This window comes from Strigops habroptila, chromosome 9 (assembly GCF_004027225.2).
Source record: "Strigops habroptila isolate Jane chromosome 9, bStrHab1.2.pri, whole genome shotgun sequence".
NCBI classification, from domain to species: domain Eukaryota; kingdom Metazoa; phylum Chordata; class Aves; order Psittaciformes; family Psittacidae; genus Strigops; species Strigops habroptila.
This window is the reverse complement of record NC_044285.2, coordinates 38,656,460-38,673,656: the sequence shown is the minus strand read 5'-3', so window position 1 is coordinate 38,673,656 and position 17,197 is coordinate 38,656,460. Positions and strand designations below refer to the sequence as shown.

Genomic DNA, 17,197 nt, shown 5'->3' with positions numbered 1-17,197 from the left:
AAATTTCTTTACCCAGATCTCATTCTGGGAAGCAAAATGTCATTTTTCCTAAATCAACTGTGAAGCTGAGCCTGGTTACACAATGCACACTCTTCCTAAGTTTCCAGCATGCTGTATTTGCCCAAGAGAGACTTGGATCATGGACAAATTTTGTTCTGAATCTCCAGTAATTCTACAAATTTCCAGTGCCTATGGAGTTACAATGTGTTCAGTGCTACAGACCAATGTTGCAGACACTTAAAGGGTAAAAGGAAAATTTTGGCTGCTCCAGGATCATTCTTTTCCAAGCTGGTGGATCCTTCTGTTCACATCTGTGTGATTTAGCTTCTGAACGTTTTTAAACCTTGCACTAGGCGTCACTCCTGTTATTCTAGGAAGAGGCCGTTATGGAAGATGGTAATCAAAATATATTTTCCATATTTCATATTGAATGTGCAAGCAAAATGCATTCGTCTATGTTCTGTTGCAATCAATCTGTCAGAACCTGCAGAGAACACAAGATGCTGTATACTCTGGAAGCAGATGTCATTTGCTATCTGAACAAACAGATGAAGTGAAACAACACTGGTCTTATCAGGTGAGGTCATATTTGTGTCATATGATAATGGACACACTAATCAGAACTGTAAAACCCCTTACACTAAAAAAGAAAAACCTGTCTCTTAGCATCGTACTAAAAATCTTATCTTTATGGAAAAGCTCTGCAATGATCAAGAAAGGATCGCTGGCAGTCCTAGCCAGTCCCTACCTACAGCAATAGTTTATACAACTGAGAGCAGAGCAATCTCTAATGAACAGAAACGCAGAGTTAAATGGCATCTTACCAACTCCATGGACAACAACATGCGTATAGTATACACCATATTCTCTTTCAAGGTGCACTGAACCATGATAAACATAAATTATTTTACATAGATACAATTTCACACACAGATTGTCATCACTCTGGTTCTTCAACCATTATTAGAGTGAGACAAGTTTACTTCAGGTTGAGTTGAGTCTGCAATTTTATACCCATTTCCCCCTTTCTACAGTTTCATCTCGTTTTGCCTGAAAATAAGCTAGAAGGGCAGTGTCTTCTGCTCTGCTAAAACTTGCATCTCATTTCCCTTCAGCAAATCTCCACACCCAGTCACAGGACACCATCTACCTTACCGTACCCTTGCTACTTCTAAAATAAACACATACTGACAAAAAAGACATGACTAGCAAGTGAGCTGAATATTGAAGAAACTGTACACTTACTCTATATTAAACCCAAGTACCTTTTATTGAAGCACCACGCACTCCCTTTGCAGAAGTGAAATTGGATGGGTGTTAGACTAACCTTTCCTGGAGATCTTCAGCAGTAGGATTCATATCCTATAAATCTGCCAACATGTCACAGAGCTATTAAACAAACCTTTGATCTTCAGGCATGTTAGTGTCATTGGGTAGCATTTTGTAGATTTCAAGCCTCCAAATGAGCATTTTTACTCAAGTAATTTCCCTCTTTGCATTTTATACACAGCAACATTGTGAGAGGTGCACTTCTGCATCCCTTACATAACTTTTCTCTATACTAAAAACCCAATAGTCTTCTGTGTTAGAATAACTATTGCTTTCTTATGCTTTCCAAAAACTATCCTATTTGTCCCAAAACACCAATAAATCCTTTGGTGTTGCCATAAGCAGACTACCAATCAAACCCAGCCTGAATCATAACATCAGCTTCCCAAAAAACTTAGTTTAAAAGAAACGAACTAATTTGACTGCTGCCGTGGTTCCTCTGTTCAGCCATTCAGTTTGAAGCTACTCAACTCTCACTTTTGCTTTTCCCTGTTAAGCATTCTGCATTAGAACCATCAATTTTATCTGAACATTTTAGCATTTCCTTCAGCACTTGGGTGCTTCTCCATGAGAATTTAATGTACGCCTTGGTTCTTGTTCTCTGCTAACTTGGCAAAATGTCTCAGGCTTTTTGCTATTTTGCTCAGTACTTCAATGTCTTGCCTCAAAGCTTCTCTTTATTGCGAGGCTCCAATGCCATCGTATCTTTGAACACTTTCCCTTCATCCTGGCACTTTGCCTTGGTGTTGCAGCATATTCATCTCAGTACTTTGGTGTTTCGACCATGTACTTCTACAACCATGTCTTCACGGCTACGAAATTTTCCTCTAGGACTCTGTCTAATTCTTCCCTACATAGGTGATTCTTTTCAGCTCCATTGTAAATTTACTGGGCTTAAGTCAGGGTCTGACACCTTAGGCAGCAGCATGACACAGCACTCCTAGGTAACACAAGGTACTCTCCTCCATCTCTTCTTCCTACCCAAAATAAAATGAGCAAAAACTAATTGATAAATGATCATCAGCTCCTGACACAGAAAGTCAACATGCTGAGGTTTGCCTCATTTGTTTTCTTTTTCTTATTCTGATACATTAGAAACTCCTGGAAAAAAATTCTCATGAGAATCTTGTTGCTCCTGGTTGGGTAGTCTGTTCAAGTGGTACTGCCACCAATACTACTGGTGTAATACTGCTGTTACTACTGTTGTTATTTTATGTCTACTTGGAACACTTCTCACTCTTCTTCAAATCAAATCATATGAGGTTTTTCTGCATTTTCAGCCAGAAAACACTAGTAGGTAAATGACATCAAGCTTCAGTTCTTTCCCAGTATATCTGAGTCTGATGTTTCTTTAGTGATCATGTGTTGGTGCTTCCTTTTGGAAAGAAATTATCATGTAGCATTATAAATTTCAATATACTAAGTATTCCTGGATCAGTGTCAAATTCACACTGATGTTTCATGACAAAAATATACTAATAAGGATTCATTTACCAACCTTTTTCCAAAGGTGGCTGCTTGACTGAGCATACATGCCTAAGTTAATACATTAGACATTCTCAAAGCAAAGCAAGCAGCTCTCAAGCACTGAAAATATTTTGTTCCATTAAATACACCAAGCTGAATTTTTATATATGTCTGAAAAACAGAGATACTGTAACTTGGAGTGACATGATAGATACAATCCATGTATTTTTATAAGTCAGCACAGCTCAACAGACATCAATCAAGATGTGCACATTTATATAGCTGTAAAAAACTCTTATACATATATGAATGTTTACATTAGATACTGTAAATATATTCATCTCTCTTAACACTGTATTCAGTTTTGTAGGGAAAAAATCCAAAATTACAGATTCCTTCATATAAATAGTTCAGAAAAATGGTGGCAGGTTTGGGTTTGCTTTTTTCTCCTCATCTAAGTTATCTATTTGTTAGCGTTCTATCAGTAACATACTGGTCACTAAGATGAAAGGATTGCATCAAGACCCCATCACAAGCCATCCAACTTTTAAATCTTACTCTTCAGGAAGTGCTGTGCAAGAGAAGGGGGAAAAAAAACCAAACGAGCCATGAACAACATTCTTATTAGAGTCCTCATCATGTCCTGAAAACAGCAAGGGTTTGAGATAATGGCAACATGAAGTTATTTACAACTTGTTAACCTTAACACTGGGCTCAGAGATCCAAACTGTCTGTGCACTGGCTGGCATTTTTCCTAAAACCTCGCAAGTCTTTGTGAAGGAAATAGTCACGGGATGTCAAATCATCTTTTGGAACCTATTGCTTTCATAACAAGACATGTTGCTTTTAGGGTCTGCATCTGTGGGAAAAGTAGAAGTCATGGGAGACAAAGAGATACAGAAAGGTAGCAGTGGATAGTGGATACATGAAAACTGGCAAAATGCTCTCCAGTCATCTAGAGAAACTGCAGACCAAGCATACATTCATGTAAAAAAGGAAATGTAAAGAACATAAGATCTAACATGCTTCAACACTAATATTTAAGACATACCCAAACACAATGCCACTAGAAAACATGTCACAAGACCCTTCTGTTAATCTTCCACCAATAGGCTACATTGCAAAAAAAGATTCTGCATGAATGAGTACATTCCTTTATGTTTTGTGATATTTAAGTATTAAGCTTCAAGACTTAATGTCTTTATTCCTGTCTTGATTTACCTTCATTGTCATTTGCAGCGTTAAAAATGCCATGACTGAACTCTGCTCAAGAGAATTCTGCACATGGGTATTTCCAGTCAGAGACTAATTTTACTGGCACTGCTTCCTGAAGAAGCTTGTTCAAAACCTGTAAGCCCAATGTTTATTCAGACCAAGGACATAAGTTATGACTTCTATGACCACAGCATGTTCATGCATATATGTATGAAACCCACCCATACACATACATTGAAAAAAATACTCAGTGGCAGGCTTCTTGACAAAATACTAAGAAAATTAAGAAAATTCAGCAGAAGTACCAATACTCTTGGTATCACTGTGATTTTATGTTGGAGTCCTGAATATTTCCAGTGTGACAGTAACACCAGATTCACAGTTATGTACTGAACTGGTAGAATCCTGCTGTGAATGGCAGTGTCAGCTGAAATTCATGCTATTCATAATGATGAGGCTCTGTGAATACAGCAGTTTGCTATGCATATTATTTGCAAAGGGTGTGACCTCTTGGAAAGCTGAATGAATGTGAAACTACTGTTGTTATGTTCAACAGATGCAGTTAGGACACAGTTCACGTTCCGTTGTTATCCAAGTTTTCAGTGCATTTATGCTTCATTGAAGAGCTACACCAACAAAACAAAACTAATGCCAAAATTCCCCCAAACAACAAACAAACTGTCTTCTTCATGGCAGATCTAGAGCTTTCTGAAGCAGCAGGAGATACTAACCACAAAAAGATGTTCAGAGGAATCTTAGATGACTGATTTAGAAGTTTGAAGAAACCATTTTTGATTCATTAGTTTATAAATAGGTATCTGCATTTTCTCTTTTATCAGTATATTCAAAACTGTTCCCTTCACTGCATCTGTAATACTTCAGATGAAAAAAAAAAACCCCAAGGATTAAACAAATTGTTTCATCACAAGTGATGAGTTTTTACTAGCATGCTGCTGGTGCAGTCAAGCTTGAGTGAGCAATCGAGGGTATGAAGTGCCTCGTGGAAAGGCAAGCCTTTTAGCAGTCCTCTGCTGGCACTTCTTGATTTACCAAAAAAGTAACTCTCCAGAGGATTGAGCTGAGTTTTTAGGAATTTATTCTTTTAATCTACAGACCTTTTATTAATTAATTTTTATTTAATTTTCATAAGGTCTCTAAGTTGTTTAACTGTGAAGTAAGGGTTTGGGGTTTTTTCTTCTGCTGCAATGCTTTTTCTAATCTAGAAATTAAGGAAATACTAGTCTCAGGCTTCTTCCCTTCAAATTCAGATCAATGCTGTCTTACCTGTAAAAGTCTCCAGACAAAATAGTGAAACAGCTTCTCATCTTGCAAACAAACTTACTTCTAATCGTACTTTGCATTTCATTACATAATGCAGCAGTACAGACCATTTAAAGAGAAACAGCTTTTTGGTTCGTAAATCATCTTCAGGGTTTCTGTTTCAAAAGAAATGTACAGATAACTCACATTCATCTTCTCTTTAATGACTACTCCCAGCAGAATGTTTACAGCTTTTTTAACCTGTAAATCTGATGAATCTCTCAAGAGATTCATTAAAAACTTGAACAGGATTTTCTTCTCTTACAACAAACAATACTCTGGTAATACCTTCTAATAATGAACACATTCCAAGGGAAATTGAAAATCTGAGGTTTCCCAATGGTTCTACAACCCATACACATTACTTATGATGGCAACTGTATGTTTAAATTACACTATCTTGCCTACCTATGATTGCATGCAAGTATCCTTTGAGAATTTTTATGGTGATTCAAATAAGGGAAGGACCAGAACAACTGACTGAGTTTGTGGACACCACCTTATATTTGGGTAACACTATTTTCTTGTAGTTGCACTGACGCAGAAACAGAACTTGTTCATATATATGTGCCTTATTCAGAATATTTAATGTGAAGTTTCTACCATGAACACTTGTATAGCTTACTAGAGACAGCCGGGATCAGCACTAGAATAGCCTAGATAGCTCACTTTATATCTTAACCATGTATGACTCTGTGTCCTGTTCCTGAGTGTCACTCAAGGAACAGCTTTTTCTGAACTATCACTGGTTCACACTGGCTCATCGAGGCATTTCTTTGGTTAAGATCTGTCTTATAAAATAGCTCATCCCTGAATACAAGATGGAAAAAAAGTCACTGGTAAATGTTCCCAGTCAAAGGCAAAATTAGAAAACCTAAATGATAGAGAGCAACTGAAAACCAGTTCATCCCCTCCTCCACACAGCAAAAATAAAATGGCAAAAACCATTTTCTGCTGGAGATGACTAATTATACTGACATTTTTATATTCAGCACCATCAGGATTGATCATCTCAAAGTAAGCCTAAGCCCCTTGTCTAAAGTACGTGCTAACAAGCATAGAGTGCACATTGCAGATCTTGCTCTACAGCATACACTTTTTCTATAGAATATTCTGCATATTTAGGACATTCTACAACATGCTGTAGATCAGCATTTTATTATGAAGTTTCCTAGTGATGGAAAATCAGTCCCTGCGTAGGGCTCGTTCTGGAACTCGGGAAACTTTGATGTAACTTCTTGGCCTACCAAAGGTTCCCCTGTATGCCATCTGCGCTTTTCATTAATTTAAAATCCACTTCTGCAGGGTTCTGAAAATGCCACACTGAGACCATCTAATGGTACAAGTGCAATACAGCCTTTTACACACAGTCATGAAGATAAACAAGTAATTAGGATATGAAGCTTTTCCTGATGTCATCTGAAGGAAACAGTCTATCACTGTGGAACAACTATGTTTAATGGCCAAGCAACTACAAATCAACTGCAAACAGCAGACTTAGTGAAATATTTTAATAACACCAGAGTATTTTTCAAGGGAAAGTGTTCTGGTTCGGAGAGCAGCAGCGGAATGGGTAGTGAAATGGTACAGCAAGAGGCAGGGATGGAAAATAGTGAATGAGTACACTCAGTATTCTGCTGAGCTTTCAGTTAAAATTGGCCCACATAAATCGACGCAAGACTATGGAAGTAATTTTAAACCTAAATTTCAGTTAAATTTAGCATATGCAGTTATTATGATCCTTTTAGACCTTTAAAAAACGTACCAATGACATCACGTTATACAGACAGCATGGAAATAAGTGAAAGTACCCAAAACAAAGAAATAGTTTAACTCTAACATCAGCAAATCATGAATCCTAGTTCAGACTCAGGCACCTTCATCACTGCTTTCCAGTCCACAAGTTTTGTTTGAGTGCCTGCTTTGACAAATAATCCACGATGAAACAAAGTATAAATTAGAGCTTCTGTAAAGATCTTTCTTTATTTTAGAGATTTTTTAAGAACCTTGGTTTCATTTAGCATGGTCTTCTCTTCTGATTAGCGAAAGTACTTAAATTTCTGCCCATAACAATATTGTCTATTCTCAGCCTTATCTTATTCTCTTATCCACCAGTCCATACATGGGTAAGACCCTCCCTAGAAACTGCATTTCTAGTGTTTTTGTAGGGAACCTGTCAATCAGCCTCCAGACACTCTTGCAGTAAAGAGCACTAAACCATCAACACGAAGCATCAATAGAACACTCTTCACAAATACAAACAAAATTGCACTCCACCTAATGTGTCCACTCCAGGAAACCCTCAGGAAAAAACTGAATTAATGTGTTTGTCTTACAGCTCGGAATGTCAACTTAGGTCTTGCAGGACTAAGGGAAAAGAATTGGTCTCAGGTTTCCCTACCCTCAGCTCGGTTTATAAAGCTGAGGCTCCTGCTTTCGTGTTGTTTTTTACAGAAGAACAAAACCGTACAGCAGGTCTTCCTCAGAAGGAGAAAGAAAACTAAAAAGCATTTCATAGATCAAAAGCAGAACTTTAAACTGTATTCAAAACAGCGCTGCAGAAAGACCGTGAATAGGTGACTCGTTGAAGTGGCAGCCTGTCTATATAACCTCAGTTCAAGGTTACCCCAGTTCAAAATTACCCCAGCTAGCACACACTGAGACAGGAATAGCAACCCGTGTTAAGTAACTACACCTAGGGCTCCCATTTACAGGGTCCTTCAGAAAACTGAGTAGGATTTCCAAAATCTGAGAAAGAAATGAGCTGTTGCCAGCCCACAGGGGATTTCGCATGTGCCTCCCTCCAAAACAGTTACGGCTGAGGTTATAAGAACTACATCAGTCAGAGCTGTATGTAGGAAAAGAGGAAAATCTGCCAAAACGGTAGCTCACAAAATGATGGATGGCATTCCTAATCTGTTCTTATGGATCACAAAATAGTCTATTAAAGATGATCATTCCCTCAGTGATCAGACTTAATATCTGAGCATGTCTAACTTTTGTGAAGCTCCTCAAGAGGTATTTAACTTACTGCAGCAGCTTCCAGGAGTATTAAGGATTTTGGAATTTCATCATGCCAACTTCACTGTGCCTTAGAGGTTCCCTACGCTTTACTGTCTTCCCCATCAGACATATCTGCAATGTCACAGTGTTACGTACTCATTATATATACATATAACCACCTACACAGCAGTTAAAGAGATGTCCTGACCAAGTTGTCACTTTAATCACTGAAGCATCCCAAATTTTTCAGCAAGCAAGTTTCTGTTGGTTCACTCCTATATCCATCAGCCACTGTCTCACAGTTCAGCAGGTCAGTGAAGTGATGACTTTTCCTTCAGCAATGACTAAATCAAGACATAGATCCAATACTCTGAAGTGACTGAATTTTGGGAATTTAGTTAATCCTGCAATAGCCACACTGTACCACCTGCCAGCCTCATCTAAATCACTTACTCTAAACCTTTTTCCAATGATTTCTTTCAAGCTTTTTTGCCGTTTATAATACAATAAAACCTAAAAGTACTGTACCTGCCAAAATGAATTACACGTAAGGCACTGAGACCACACACTCTTTCCAGACTGATGTTGCACTATTTTTGATTCAGACATTATTTTTTAAATACTCTTTTTTGTGAAGTGCAGTACAACAAAAACACAAACGTTGATATTAAGGGGACTCATAGCAAATGGCACTTCCATGAAGCCAGATTAAGCTTTTATCAAACTTAACAGGAAATTATTCTGAGTTTTTCTATTTTCCTATTGATGTTAAACAATAAAAAACATCTGAAACCTGCTTTAAGTTATCAAGATGAAAAAATGTCCAAAGAAAGCAGCTACCGAACAAAGTGTATAATACAGTGCAGCTAAGCAGTCCCAAATAGCAATAATATTTTGTTAATTAAGATTTTTTGGTAATTTACAAATACCCTACACAGTGATTCCAAAGAGCACTACTCAAATACAGTATCAGACCAAATTCCATTCATATTGCTAGAAACTTCTTACCAATTTTGAGCAATGTAATGCAATACAATCAAAAAGCAACTGTCCTATTGCACCAAATGTACCAGCACATTTACCTTTTTCTCCAACTTAATGGATAATACACTGGGTTTCAGGTTTAGTCCACCATTCCATAATGAATGAAAATAAACTATTTTAATCATAATTTCAGGCAAATTTCAGTCAGTTCTTTCCCTTTCTATAAACTCTTCCTTTAGTCTTTTAACTTCTGTTTATTGCCTCTATTTTTCTGGCTGAATTTTAAAGTTTAGATGAACAGAAAGTAAAAAGGATTTCTTTCTGACCAGAATTCATGCTTAGTGTGATTGTCTTAAAATATAACCAGGTCTTTTTCCAGCGCTGAAGGTAACAGTTAACTGCACAGGCTGGTTGATGCTTAACCATGTCTGTATGATGAGCCACAAAATACAGAATGTTAAATAAGAAGTAACAGGCCTCAAACTCAACCCACACCATGATACTGTACAGCCTTACTATAATAGAGTCATTTCTATGACAGCTTTTCTAATTCTTCTGCTCCTCCTAAGTATTTTAAATCTGCTCGAATAACATAAAGTTCATAAAAGGACATAATTCCTTTTTTTAAAAAAAAAAAAAGTTTATTCTGTACAACTCCGGTAGAGACTGCAAGTTTTTAGTAGAAGTTCAGAGTTTGCTTTTAGGTTTTTGTTGGAATAACCATCCTTGAGTTCTACCATATTTTGAATGGTGGATGTGACTAGCTTTAATGTCTCTAATACTCAAAGAAACGTAAGAAAACATGGATGGGGTACAAACTGTTACTGTAATCAGTCTTTAACAGAAATAGTACTGTTTTCAGAAACACTCAGAAGATTCCTGAAAGCAGACAAGCTTTAAGCTCTTTTGGAGTCCAGCTCACTTGGAAAATGGGACTTGTACATCCAAACTACAGAAATCCTTTTGAAAATATTAGTCCTGCTTCAGTTCCATGGCAAAAATTATTCATTTCCTGCTTTTCAACTTCAATTAACAAAGTTAATTCAAAGACACATTGTTTTCAAACAACCAAAAAAAACTCAGTTTCTCTATCGTTGAAGAGGAACCTGAATTCTTTATTACTTGTTTCCTCCTTGTTGTAAAAAGAAGGCAGGGGCTATTAACAAGTTTGAATGTACCTGTTAAAATGACACTTCTATTAGAACATATCCTTCTACTCTGTAATGTTATGCTCTAATAAACGTTTCAATCAAATTTAAAGGTGAGAAAGAGTGGGCAAAATTTTCTTTATTGTCGGGGACAGGAGAAGAAAGCAGGAATTTGTAGGCACTTTCATTAAAACGTTCAGAAGTGATGCAGGCAACACCAAAACTCTTTAGAGAGCCATTGGCATTTGGTCACCAGGGATATCTCTTCCTTTAGCACCCAAGCTTTGTGTCTTCAGTGATGCTCAGAGCCCAGCACTGGCATGGTACCACAGCCACAACATTTACTGGTTCACTCCTCATTGCAAGGCTGCCAAGACTCAACACCAGCTGACCTTACTCCTCAACTCAGAGAAAACAGCTTCTGACCACACGCACACACGACGCATTTCTATCAGACAGCCTATTAATGTCTTTGCTTTCTGACTCACATTCACTGTTTTTCAAGTGGTCAACTTTTTTTTCTGATATGCCAAATACCTTTTCCCTCCTTCCCCATAGCTTGAAACACCATGAGCTGATGTTCTGTGAACTCCTTCCAAACATGCCTTCTGTTATGCTGCACAGTACCTTCAGAGCAGGTCTCGGAAACAGTTTTCTTTGTATACGTAGCTAAAGCTAAACTGTGAAAGATACAAACTAACTGATATTGGACTGAACATACAAAAAAATAAATAAATAGAACTGGTGGCCCACAAGTCTGAAGCCTTTTGAAGAGGTATTTTAGATAGTTCTTTTGGTTAAGAAAGCACAGTTTAGAGGGTTCTCCTAGAGGTATTGTCTTTTTAAAGAGCTTATATATGAAAAAAAAGAGGGTGGGGGAAGAATATGTGGATACCGAAATGTTCTATTTTGTAGTCATCATTGTTCCAGACTGATCATATACATTTAAAATACACTTATTTTCCAGTATCTAAGAACCTCTCTATAATTTTCATTCCTCAGATTTAACTAATGCCATAAACTATTACATATGTACACATCCGTGACTGTTTTCCTCAAGTTTATGGCAGAACCATGGAAGGTGAAGCAGTAATACCTGCTACTTCAGCTGCTGCTTGGCCAGAGGAAAAGGCCATTCTCAGTTATCTTAGAAAACTGTAACAAAGGAACTAGGACAACAAAACCCTTGACTTATTTGATACCCAGTTTTCTCTAGTAAGTCAAAAAACTACAGATCTCCTGAACATGTATTTTAAAAAGAACCCTCTTATAACTGGACATGATATACACTTATCTGACACACACTTGGCTGATCTCCTGTAGTAGAGTCCCGATTACAGGAAACCATTATGAAACCCTGCGCAGGATCCATTCATCCTGGTGAAGTCTCACATGTGGACAAGGCAGAGAGATGAACAGAAAACTAATTTTATGCATTTCATTCCCAATTTTCATCCCCAAAACTATTGCTGTGTTGCTGTGTATTTTAGATCTTAATTTACAACACATTGCCATGTACGTTTTCCAAGGGTCAATTAAATGACTGACAAAGTAAAGCCATCACTCCATTTAATGATAGCTTTAGTTTCATGCCTTCTATCTTGCATGTATTTATAAATTACTGGCAGCAACTGTAATCTGAACAAACTACTACAGTGAGGTCCCAAATTATCCAAGTCCAGAGCTATATAGTCACATTACAGTTCCTATTAAGTCACCATTTAATGAAGTTTCAAAACACTGGAGTTGCTCTGGACTTTTCTTTAGGGAATGCTATGGTACACTCTTCAGCTATCTAACATTGACAAGTCAAGTCTAGGTCTTTCATCTTAAACATTACACAAGGCCCAGGCAAATCTCTTCCTTCCCAATTTATGAAACTAGCCTGCACCTTGACATAATGCCTCCTGCGGAAGCTATGCTCCATTTCAGGAAGAAAGCTGCCAGCATACCTAAGGAAAACCAACGATCCAGGTAACCATGTGCCTGCCAGGACACAGTTTCGTACCCGTTTGTCAAAAGACAAGGAGATCCATATTTTTATAATTACAAAAGCAACCACAAAACCTGCATAAATGACTATAAACTGTGACTTCCAGTAGCAGAGATAAAACCCGGTTCCACCCCAAAGGCATGAAACGTCCTTTCTCACGAGGCTTATCACGAAACGTGACCTTCTAATGAAATCGGCGTTACAGCTAAAGGCAGGCAGCTTATGGCTGGTTTCTAATTGCTCCCTACACTACATTTTAATGACACCTTCAGTTCTGTCATCCTCTAAATACTTTTTCCTTTTCTTTTGGTGGACATGTGTGCATCGTATGTGCCAGGAACTAGAGCTGGAGGCAAGACTGTACATGGCTTTAGTGGGCCCATTTATGTGATCACAGATCCAATAGGTCACAGATTTCCATACATACACATTTATTTCTCTAGCAAGATAGCACAGAGCCATAACAATGACGGTGTAAGTAGTTGGCTAAATGGAACATGCTGTGCCTAAAGCACTCCAAACTTTTACTTCAATTTTTTCCCCTTTAGCATGTATTTCCTGCTACTTCAGTAGACAGCGTAAAACACACATAATTACTAATTAAGTTCCTACAAAAATAATACAACCATGTCCATAAGGCTATAAGAGGTAAACACTGATATACAAACAGAGCCCATCACCAGTGACATCTTATTTCTAGACCAGCTTGGAGGAAGAAAATCATCCCCAAAATAACCAGATCAAATCAAAGTAGTACGCAATGCAGGATGTTCCCCCGGCAGGAGGATGAGGCAGGCAAAATCTCTCAGCACAGTGCGCTGCCATATTAAACCCCACAGTGATGGGTTTCAAATACCACCTTTGTTTGTAATTTCACTATTGAGTTTGGAAGTCTCCAATAACTTCAACGTTCATCTGTCTCTCTGAGAACATATTTGGCCCGCTGCTGACCTGGTGATGTAGGTTCCCCTGAAATTCTATAATCCTTGCAGAGTCTGTTGCAGCTTAACCGAAGGAAAACAACAGGCATTTCAAAAGAACTTCCCTGCAAAGTTAGTGCCATTAAAGGGGCAAAGTTCTGCCATCCTTGCAAGCAAAACTCCTCTACAGCAACACCTTCTATCCCACATTGATGTGCTGAGCTCCTTAACAAGTAGTAGTATTTTATGTAATGCAAGATGCGATTATGGAAGACCCCGTTCTGATAGGAATTTTTCCACAGACTGCAGGATGCTTTGGCTTCAGCTACATTGGATCAAGAAGGCTGAATCTTACATAATCTGTGACAAAACATGGGTTTTCTAAGTGTATCTGAAGTAATTTTCAACAGGATATTTATTAAAGACAATGACAAAAGACTTCAAATGAAAAGAATGCTTCATTATGATACAGGTACAGAAAAACTTTTACAGTTCCTTATTTACTGTCAAAACTGCTGGGAATTGGTTGTATCTACAGCCTAAGTTCCACAGTCATTTTTATCTGTATTCTAATTTTCACGTTAACTTTCCTTGGCCCTCATGAAACCTCCCATGCAAGTGAGGTGGCTTTGGTGGGGTTTCATTCATGGGATGGTGAATTTTTATCTAAAAAGAAAAGTAACAATTATATCTTTATTCATCTGTGCCAGCGGTAGGAAATACTGTTATTATCACTCCCAATGTATTTTCCACTAATCCCACTTTTATTCACAATATAACACCTTAAAGACAAATTTAAGGGCAGTTTAAACTCCTTTCAGTGGAGCTTTTACATGTGCAAAAACTATAGAAGCTTTTATGCTTCCTGGCAAGTCACTACTAATTCAGAGACCGTAATTGAAAAAGACTGTTTTAAACCTATTTTCCTTTCTTTACCGTTGGATAATGAGAATGGGAGTCTCCCCACAGATCTTAAGGGATAATCAAATTCCCATTTCCACCCAAAATTTCCTGCTTCATATTGCTTGCCTCTATATTTGCAGGAAGCATGAATGTTCCGAAGACCCAAGAAAGGCACAGTCACCACGGCACTGAAGACAGACAAGTGTTACAAATGTCCTCCCAGTGACCTCATTGCAGAAAGAGGGAATTGGGACAGAAGCCTATTATCTCCCTTATGAATTTTTATTCCAATGACAAAACTTTCACTCAGACAATACTCATTTATTTCATCCCATCCAAAATACTTGGAATATAGCAAGCTGTATCTTGAACCCACTTCATGAACATAGGTACCAGATAGCACGTGCAACTGGAACATTGAATCCACATGTATTTTTGTTTCCAGTCTTTTAAATTCTAACCTGAAATATGCAAAAAGCTACTGTAAGCATTCACATACTTTGCCTGCACAGATGAAGCAACTTCCTCACTGGTAGGAGACGGCTGTCTAACTGAGACAGGCACTTGTCAAAGATGTGGGGATGCTGTAGAAGAGAAGATGGTGTTTAAGTGCAAACTTAGGTTTAGGTTGCGTTAAGTGGCAAGTATGATTATCACAATGGCTGCTCTCAGGTGGGCTCTCTGGCCCTCTTCAGCCACAGCAGCCCCCAAATGCTTTGAACACCCCACTCACCCCATTGATATGATTCAAAAATGTGTAGCTCTTCTTCACTTAGCGGAAGGAGAGCTTCACTGGTTAAGCTATAGGGCTTGGGGCTTTCTTGTTCTCATAACTTAACCCCCAAAGGAACTAACTGGAATAGTGCCAAGGGCATTGGATCTAATGCAATCCAAAACTGAACCATTGAACTGAGATCTGACTAATCCCTACTTGGAGCCAGTGCCGTTCTCCTTTAAGAAAAGCCCTACTGCCTGCTCAAGAATCTCAGGCCCCTTTACAAACCAGGTATAAGCACTCACCTGGATCCACAAGGGGCTTCCTAAATCTGAAAGGATTTTTCCCCCCCCTTTTCATCTCTAAATATTTCAGGCAGGCATTATTTTCTACTGAGCTTTCTATAAATTCCACTTAACAGTGCTCTATTAGCAAATGCCAAATGTTATTATACTCCATTGCTTAGGATAGTTTTTTTTTTTTTTACTATATGAATGTGTTTAACTTAAGCTTAGAGCCTATCTTTAAAACTAGCTGTTAAATCACTAAGCAAATGGGTGTTTTAATGGGATGACTGACATATCCTTAACTATGGGAGTGTGAATGGCTCCAGTATAGGATTACTCAAGTCCATGTAGAATACAAATGCAACACAGGACCACAGGTTCAGATCTTTGATCTCCTTTTTTGCAGAGGCTGTGATGTATAAAGCCAATTCCACTGAGCAGACCCTACTACACTGAATATAAATTATCCTTTAACTATAGCAAGGCTCGCATTTAAAGAAATGCTGCAAGGATGAACAATGCAGCCATGAAGCAGAATTTTCCTGTAGCAAAATACAGACCAAGATCTGCACGGATAACCATGGTTTCAAAAGACAAATTTTCCTCAGCTGCTATTTGATAAAAAATACAGACAAATCTGGAACATTTGCACTTGCAGAAGTACAATTAAAGCACACTGCTTGCTCCTGCTATAAAAAAAGTGAGCTAGGAATACTCGCTTTATTTTCCAGATTAAGCATCATTCCCCTAAGAAGCATAACAAATTATATTAAAATGTGGAAACCAACAGTCTCAACTGAATATGGCTTGAAATTTAAACACATCTTTTCCAGCTATCTCTTTAGAGGAAGAACCTTCTGCCTACTGAGCTAACACTAAGCTCCCTGGAGTTTAGCCATGAATATTCTAAACCCATCTCTTACAATTCACTAGAAGTCGTCTTTTGCCAAAATAAAATGCTTCAGAGGAACTCAATGCGCTTACGCTGCTCTTCTTCATTTTATGTAAAAGAAGTGTTTCCATCTCAACTTCATGCCAAACATGCGGCAAGAGAGAGGCTGAACTGTGGAGCTCTCACTTCACATTTTGTACACAACTCAAATGGGAGAACAAATTACTTTGAGAACGTCAGATCTTTGGGTTTGGTTTACTCTCTGTAATTTGGGATTTAACCAGCTCTTTTGCAGTTACAGATAAATGCTGCTGAGTATTCCCACAGGAATTTCTCTGCTGCTCACATTAGTTAGGACTTAGGGGGTTCTAAGACATGGTGCTTTCCCACTCTGTGATGTTTCTTAGCATGCCAACTTGGGGGGGGGGGGGGGAGAGGAATGTTAGTAAATAAACAAGTAACTTTATTCCTACCTTACATCTTTTGACCTGTGTGATCTAACAGGTCAATGCCACTTCCACTGCTGACAAGCAAAAAGTTAAAATTTGTCTTTGGCTTAATCTTTCTGTTCTCATCAGGTTTCCTTTCAGCAAAGCTTGAAGAAGATGCTCTTTGTGGCTCAGTTCTCCATGCCAGAATAAAAATTAGCACAAAAAGAATGCAAGGGTGAATTGATAATATCTACCTCAGCTCTGCTTTGCTTCAATCAAGTTCAACATCTTCTCCCCTCCTTTGCCAACTGAGATAAGCAGCAACAATGACTCAAAATGTATTATCGACTCAAGCTCAAACAGACGGGATCAGGAGGGTCAAGTCCCTCTCTCTCAAGCTCACGGCTCCTTTCGCTGTCCGAGAGGGGCAGGTGAGTCCCTGGTTGCCTCTTGATGCACACCTGGCAGCTACTTCTTGCAGGCAGCTATGCCAGGGTTGCAAAAGGCAAGTGAGATAAATCCTCTGCTTCCCAGATCGCCTACAAGGCTTCTGCAGGCTGTGAGCTTTGTGCCACTACGGCACAAGTCAC

At 38.4% G+C, this 17,197-nt stretch overlaps 1 protein-coding gene across 4 annotated transcripts in view; it reads right to left on the bottom strand.

Moving 5' to 3' along the window:
- The window catches only part of PCDH11X (protocadherin 11 X-linked), a 493,261-nt gene that overhangs the window by 474,539 nt on the left and 1,525 nt on the right, over positions 1-17,197 (bottom strand). The window contains exon 2 of one of the 4 annotated variants that reach the window (XM_030497709.1): positions 16,650-16,801. The exons of the other annotated variants lie outside the window; for them this stretch is intronic. The gene's annotated coding sequence lies outside the window, so the exon portion shown is untranslated. The remainder of the gene's footprint in view (positions 1-16,649; positions 16,802-17,197) is intronic. 4 annotated transcript variants of the gene reach the window in all.